Source organism: Sorghum bicolor, chromosome 4 (genome assembly GCF_000003195.3).
Source record: "Sorghum bicolor cultivar BTx623 chromosome 4, Sorghum_bicolor_NCBIv3, whole genome shotgun sequence".
Lineage (NCBI taxonomy): Eukaryota > Viridiplantae > Streptophyta > Magnoliopsida > Poales > Poaceae > Sorghum > Sorghum bicolor.
Window position 1 is genome coordinate 42921723 of NC_012873.2, and position 8594 is coordinate 42930316.

The window sequence follows — 8594 nt, forward strand, 5'->3', positions numbered from 1 at the left end:
TGTGAGCCTAACGACTCTATTCTTTTGGGATCCCTATAAATACATGGTGGCCAGCTCTTGGGTGTCTCTCTTGGCACTTTGACTTATTTGACATTCTTGTGAGCCTAAGCAAACACCTCCCACTCATCTTCTTTGTGATTCCAAATGCATTTACTTGAGTCATTGCATCTAGTGGCACTTGAGAATCATTTGAGTTGTGGATTTCTTGTTACTCTTGGTGGTTGCCACCACCTAGATGACTTGGAGCAGTAGAGGAGCATTGACATGAGTTGGTGATTGTTTGTGGCCATTTCCCAGTGATTGTGAGGGGTTATTGTACCTTCCCCAGTGGAACACCAAAGGCAACTCTAGTGGATTGCACGTGTCATCGAGCTACCTCACTTGTGAGTAGGTTCTTGCAGTGTCCTTCATGAGAACAAGGTTCGTTGTTACACCTCTTAGCCACCAAATCACCAAGTGTTGGTCGATACAATGGGGACTAGTATACCGGCAAGCACGTAAACCTTGGGAGAAAAATCATGTGTCTCAATTGTTATTGATTGGCATTCTTCTGATGATCGATTGGTTCATATCTTGGTGGTTGGTTCATCTCCTACACATATAAAGATTATATCCTTTCTATTTATATTCCCACAAAGTAGTGTAATTAGCTTTAGTTGCTAGCATTGCCTTGTGTACCTTAGTTTACTAGTGTACCTTGTAGTGACATAGCTCTTGTGTGCCTAGTGATCTTAGTAACTAGAATTGTTGGGATAGGTGACTTGCAAACCTTCAATTAAAGCTAGAGCAAAAAGCTTCACTTTATTATTTACTAACTCTTTGCTCTAGTGAGTTTATAGAAATTTTATTAGGCTATTTACCCCGCTCTAGCCATATTAGGACTTTTCAAGTGGTATTGGAATCATGATCAGTATTTTATCAAGGCTTAACAACCTTTGATGAAAGATATGGCTCAAATAGTGTTCAACCATGTCGAGAGCAAACCACCATTCTTTGATGGCACAAGTTCCTTTGACTATTGGAAAAGAAAGATGAAGATATACCTTACATCAATCAATGATAGAGTGTGGGAACTTGTTGATATTAGTTACACACATGAAATAATCTAAGAGAAATAATCCGTAAGCGCACAGATATCGGTGAGCACTTCACCCAGGAGGTAATTCTAGAGTATCGTATTTATTTATCCGCAAGGAGAAAACATGCAAAAGACTAACCCTGTCCTAACTACTACCCCTGGGCTGCAAGACAAGATAGCGAGAATTAAGCAATATAGAGACCCTCCCAATTGGGAGACCACTTCCCAAATTTTGAACTTTTAGTCCTGATCGATAAGATTAGTTTCCACACTAAGTCTCCATCGGCAAACTCCTTAGCCTTTACCTTCTTATCATACCATCTGGCAACTCTCTTCTTATTTTCTTCTATACTTATCAAAGCCCTTAGCCGATGCCCTGCTAGATCATCCAACTCATCTATCATCAAAGCAGTATAATCATCGGCAGTCAATTGATCTTGAAAAGATAGTCGCCTAGACCTAGTCTTAATTTCCCAAGGTAACACTGCATCATGTCCATACACCAACTGATAAGGTGAAACTTCGGTCGACCCATGATAAGCCATCCGATATGACCATAAAGCTTCATTCAACAATGTATGCCATCTCCTAGGATTTTCTTCAATCTTTCATTTAATAAGCTTGATAATTCCTTTGTTAGATGCTTCAGCCTGCCCATTAGCTTGAGCATAATAAGGAGAAGAATTTAATACTTTAATTCCTATACCGATTGCGAACTCATCAAACTCCCCTGATGTAAACATAGTACCCTGATCGGTAGTAATTGTCTGAGGAATTCCAAATCGGTAAATAATATGCTCCTTCACAAAATCAATCATATTGGCCGATGTAACTTTCTTCAAAGGAATAGCTTCAACCCATTTGGTGAAATAATCGGTGGCAACCAAGATAAACTTATGTCCTTTGCTAGATGGCGGATAAATCTGGCCGATCAAGTCAATAGCCCATCCTCGGAACGGCCAAGGTTTGATGATAGGATTCATGGCCGATGCGGGTGCTCTTTGAACATTGCCAAATTTCTAACATCCTTGACACCCCTTGAAATATTTAAAGCAATCTTCAAGTATGGTTGGCCAAAAATACCCATTCCTTCTAATCATCCACTTCATCTTAAAAGCCGACTGATGTGCTCCACATACTCCTTCATGGATTTCTCCCATTAAACTTTTAGCTTCGTCATCACCTAAGCACCTGAGAAGAATCCCATCAATGGTTCGATAATATAATTCATCTTCAAGGAGCACATACTTGGTGGCTTGAAACCGAACACGTCTCTCAACTTTCTTGGATGGATCCTTTAAATAATCAATGATTTCTTTTCTCCAATCATCGACATTGATTGCCGATATTGCGTTTAACATGGGCTGATATCCCGACGCATGCTGAGCCAACCGATTGGCCTCTTCATTATGCAACTCAGGAACGTGCTCTAATCGGAAATCCTTGAATTCCTTTAACAGTTGCGTACTTTTTTCATAGTAAGTTATCAAGACCTCGCTTCGGCATTCGTAACTTCCAGCCAATTGATTTATAACCAACATAGAATCTCCAAAGATTTCAACAGCATCAGCACGAACCTCATTTAACAATTCCAACCCCTTAATTAAAGCTTGATATTCAGCTTGATTATTGGTCGACGTGGCAACAATCGGCAAGGAGAACTCATATTTCCTTCCCCGAGGGGAAATTAGCACTATGCCGATTCCTGCCCTCCGATCACACGTGGATCCATCAAAGAAGAGCGTCCACGGTACAATTTCCAAAGCCTCCACTGCACTGCAATGTTGAGTCACAAAATCGGCCATAATCTATCCTTTAACCGCTTTAGCCGATTCGTAACGTAGATCGAATTCCGACAATGCCAAAATCCACTTACCGATCCTGCCACTCATGATCGGCATAGACAGCATATATCGGACCACGTCATCTTTGCATATAACAGTGCATTCGGCCGATAGTAAATAGTGCCTCAATTTAGTACATGAGAAATATAGGCATAAACACAACTTTTTAATGGCCGAATACCTGGTCTCAGCATCAACCAATCTCCTGCTTAAATAGTAAATCACACGTTCCTTCCCTTCAAATTCTTGAATTAAAGCCGAACCGATGACCATCCCATCGGTAGACAAATATAACCTGAAGGGCTTTCCTTGCTGAGGTGGAATCAGAACTGGAGGATTTACCAAATAATTCTTGATTTCATCTAAAGCCAACTGTTGCTCCTTTCCCCATACAAACTCTTGATCAGCTTTCAATCTGAGTAAAGGACTGAAAGCACGAATTTTACCAGACAAGTTAGATATAAATCTCCTGATAAAATTTACCTTGCCGATCAAGGACTGGAGCTCAGTTTTGTTGGTAGGAGCAACTATTTTATTGATAGCATCAATGGATCTCCTACTAATTTCAATCCCCCTTTGATGCACCATGAAACCAAGGAATTGTCCTGCCGATACGCCAAATGCACACTTGTTAGGGTTCATCTTCAAACCATGCTTCCTTGTGCATTCTAACACCTTTCGCAAATCGGCAAGATGCTTTGTGAAGTCTCCAGACTTAAACACCACATCATCAATATAAATTTCCACCAGCTTGCCGATGAACTCATGAAATATAAAATTCATAGCCCTCTGATAAGTAGCACCAGTATTTTTCAAGCCAAAGGTCATGACTATCCATTCAAACAACCCAACATGACCAGGACATCTAAATGCAGTCTTTGGAATATCTTCTTCAGCCATGAATATTTGATTGTATCCTGCATTGCCATCCATAAAGCTGGTAATCCGATGCCCAGCCGCAGCATCATCTAGCAAATCGACAACTGGCATTGGGTAGCCATCCATCGGTGTAGCTTTATTGAGATTCCTGAAATCAATGCAAACCCGAAGCTTTCCATTTTTCTTGTACACTAGAACAACATTAGAAATCCACTCGGCATACCGACATTGCCGAATAAATTTAGCTTCAATAAGTTTGGTTATTTCAGCCTTAATATCAGGAAGAATATTAGGATTACATCGGCGAGCTGGCTGTTGATGTGGCCGAAATCCAAACTTGATGGGTAACCGATGTTCAACAATTGATCGGTCCAAACCAGGCATCTCAGTATAATCCCAAGCAAAGAAATCTTTATATTCTTTTAACAAATCGGTTAACTACTGCTTACACTCAGAATTTAACTTAGCACTAATAAAAGTAGGCCTAGGTTTATCACCACTACCTATATGTACCTCTACCAAATCATCGGCCGATGTCAATCCTTGGCCTAATTTTCCATCATCGGCAAACCTATCCATTAAAACTCCTCGTCACAACTGACTGCTTGGATCGGTGGAATCTCATGATCGGCAACTTTGAGGAAATCCTTTTCCCAAATTTCTCCTGAAATACACCTAGTCCTCTCATAGGTATCTGCCTCTGCCGATGCGATGACATAAGAAGAATCCTCCGGGACAATCTCGATCTTGTCACCTACCCACTGGACCAAGCACTGGTGCATTGTAGACGGGATGCAACAATTGGGTTGAATCCAATCTCTCCCTAGCAGCAAATTATAAGCACCTTTTCCGCTGATCACAAAGAAAGTTGTCGGCAAGGTTTTGCTGCCGATGGTCAACTCGACGCATATTGCCCCCTTAACTGGAGACACGTTTCCCTCGAAGTCCTTTAACATCATATTGGTCTTGGTCAAATCTTGATCTCCTTTTCCAAGCTTCTGATATACTGCATACGGCATGATGTTGATAGCGGCTCCACCATCAATTAATATCTTGGTCATTGGCTGACCATCAACCATTCCTTTGACAAACAAAGCTTTAAGATGCTGCCTTTCATTGTCGGCAGGCTTTTCAAAGATAGCTGTCATCAGATCCAGAGCCAACTGAGCTATCTGGTCGGAAAACTCCAACTCCTCATCATCACTGGATGGCGCAAGGAACTCCATCGGCAACATAAATACCATGTTAACATCTGCCGATGGCCCTTTCCCCTTAGGATCTGATTGTTGCTGATCCCTAGATTGGCCAGAGTTCTCGCCCTTGCTTAGCTCTTCTCGTCTTTCATGCTGCAGTCTCCTTTTCTGTGTTTTAGTCAACCCCTCTGGACACCATAGGGGAAGTGGTGACTGCCTTGCCGATGGATGACGACGTTCCCTTGACTCCATCCGATTAGTGTTAGCGTCCCTGCAAAATATGAACTCATCGGGAATTCGTGCATTAGCCATCTCCTCAAGCTCTTCCTGATTCCTGGGAAAATATTCAACACGATCACCAAGCCTATCGTGCACACTGAGTCTGCCCCCTAGCCGATCATGAACGGACGCTCTCCCCCTAATTGGCCCATTAAATCGCCGATCATCATCGTGATAGCGTCGATCGGATCTGTCATACCGATTATAACCGTTGCATTTAGGGCAATCTCTAACAGTGGGCAACTTGATGTTCTGCTCCCAGCAATGGATAAAGAATGGGCAGTTCCAGTGATCTCTATGCCGATTCCACTCCTGTCGACGTCTTTCTTCTTCCCGATGATAGTCTTCTTGCTGACGCCGATACCGATCCTCACGTTGCTGCCAAGTCTCCCGAGGCCTCCTGTGAGTTATCATGATACCAGATCGGGGAGGCCTTCCTGAGTTAGTTCCCTCTTGGATCAAGCCTTTTCCTTTGGCGTCGGCAGCAGTAATTTGATGCTGAGGATCTACCGATGCACTCCTTTCGGCTGCTTCCGACGTCAAGACCCTGGTTTTTCCCTTGGCATCCAACATATTTGTTGGGAAAGGATGTTGATCGATCTTCATCGGCTTCTGAGCTTTGGAACTATCAAATTTGATTCTTCCAGATTCAATAGCCGATTGCAACTGTTGTCTAAAAACCTTGCATTCATTGGTGCTGTGAGAAGTTGCATTGTGCCACTTGCAGTATTTCATCTTCTTTAATTCTTCAGCCGATGGGATTACATGATTGGGTGACAATTTGACCTGACCTTCCTGAAGTAGAAAGTCAAATATCCTATCAGTCTTGGTAATATCAAATGCGAACTTCTCTGGCTCTTTATGCCCAAAAGGACAAGACATCGGCTTCTTGTTCTTCACCCACTCTGCCAAGCCGATGACTGGCTCTTCATCAGAATCTGAGCTTGCTGCCTCGTCAACAAATGACACCTTTTTGTTCCAAGCTCTCTTGGGTTCAAAGGGTTTGATATCCTGGTCGGAAATCCTCTGGACCAAGTGACTCAGGCTCTCGAACTCTTGAGAAGCATATTTGTCCCTGATATGCGGCAACAAACCCTGGAAAGCCAAATCGGCTAGCTATCGATCATCCAAAACCAGACTATAGCATTTGTTCTTGACTTCCCGCAACCTCTGCACATAGCTTTCAACCGACTCATCATTGCGCTGCTTGAATCTGACCAAATCGGTAATCTTCTTCTCATGGACTCCAGAAAAGAAGTACTTGTGGAATTGCTTCTCCAAGTCGGCCCAAGTAATCATGGAGTTAGGAGGTAATGATATAAACCAGGTGAAAGCCGATCCAGATAAAGATGATGAAAACAGTCGAACCCTCAATTCATCCTTGTTAGCAACTTCCCCACACTGGATGATGAACCTGTTGACATGCTCCATGGTCGATGTATCATCCTGCCCAGAAAACTTAGTGAAATATGGTACCTTGTACCGATTTGGAAGTGGAATCAAATCGTATGCAGGAGGATACGGTGTCCGATAAGAGTAAGTGTTGACTTTGGGTTTTATCCCAAATTGGTCTCTCATTACTTCGGCAATCTTATCGGCCCAATAAGCATCGGCATCTTGCCGATGAGGCGGTTGCGGATCTGGCACCTATTGATACACTTCCACGTGTCTATGCGGTGCACGATCTGCATGGAACATTGGGTTAATCATTTGACCACCAATCTGCTGACCACCAATTTGCTGTCCAAGATTCATCGGCTGGTTGACCATCCCTTGATTATGGAACCCAGGTTGGATCTGGCCTTGTTGAAACCCTGTAGCCTGATGATTCTGTTGGGGCATTTGTGGAAAGACTTGCTGCCCAGGCCATCCACTATTAGCATTCATCGGCATAGGTCCTGCCGATGACTGGTAATTGGGCATCATCATTGAATTGACATACCCTGGCTGAGTCATAAACCTCTGTTGCGTCGGCATTGATTCTGCCGATGCATTAGGCATCTGGAACGTTGGAGCTTGAGAATTCCCAGTGTAAGGTCTGGCAGTAGTAGTTGTAGTATACTGGGGACTCTGATTCATCGGCATATTTGGAGGTGCCGATGCCATAGGAGCCTTGCCTCTCATATCAGCCGTTTGAGATGTACTAGGTGTCTTCAACATGAACTCTGGGGCATACCAAAACCCCACCAGTTAGGAGGGACAGATTCTGACATTGCCGATGCCAGTAGATCCGTAGTAAGCTTGATCTGTTCATCTGACATTGAGGGATTGGTTGTCATCGGCGTAGATTTGCGTTAGTGACTCCTAACATCCTTGGAGGAACGGTAGTTTCTGTACCCGCAGCGGCTGTAGCAGCCGATGGAGCTGTGACCACTGGTGACCCCGACTGATGATGAGAAGGACCAACATAATTTGGTGGCAATTGTCCTTCTATGAAAGTTCTAGCCATGGCATTGAAAACTGTATTGGACAGCACACCAGCTTGATTGATCAAGGCACGGTTAACAGCACTATCAACCATGTCTTGAAGTTTACCAGGATTGGCTTCAAAAGTAACCTGTCGAGGCGTCGGCAGTGCTTCCTTCTAGATCACCTCGCCACTCCTGTTTATGCTGAAGGATTTCAAACATTACTGCTTGTAATCCTCCATGGCTTTCGCAATAGCTTGCTTCTGCTCATCTTTGAGATTAGCTTCCGTCACGGGGATGACATTCTCCAAGTCGAAATCGCTAGTCGCCATGTCGATCTTGATCTTGAATCTGGTCCCACTGGGTGTGCCAAAAGATGTGTTGATGCAAAAGTAGATCTGCAAACACAAAGGGCTAATACCCGATTCAAACGTTAAGGCGTGCCAGCCGATTTGACCTTACTATCGGCAAAGGTGATAACTCGAATACTTTGGTCCCGATAATAGCGATGCGCCCGGATGTCATGGCCAAGAGGTATTCACGCGGAACTCGAGAATACGCCGAGCTTAAGTCGACGAACTCCTAAGAACTCGTAATAAAAAAGAAAATATGACAAAGTCATCAAAAAAGTAGATGCTGGAATATGAGTAAAAACTTGTGTTTGATTGATAGATATCTCATTACAAGGCCCTAGGGTCTACATTTATACCCTGCTTAAAGAGCTACAATCAGACACGACTAGGACTCGAATTCCAAATTGAACGGAATCCGTATACAAAACGAATTTAAATATCTATGGAAAACATAAAACTATCCTCCCGTGACAAACCGGGACACCACCGTAGATCAATGACAACCCTCACGTTCTCCTTCCGAGTCATCAGCAGACTTCTCATCATAGCCATCAGCAAAG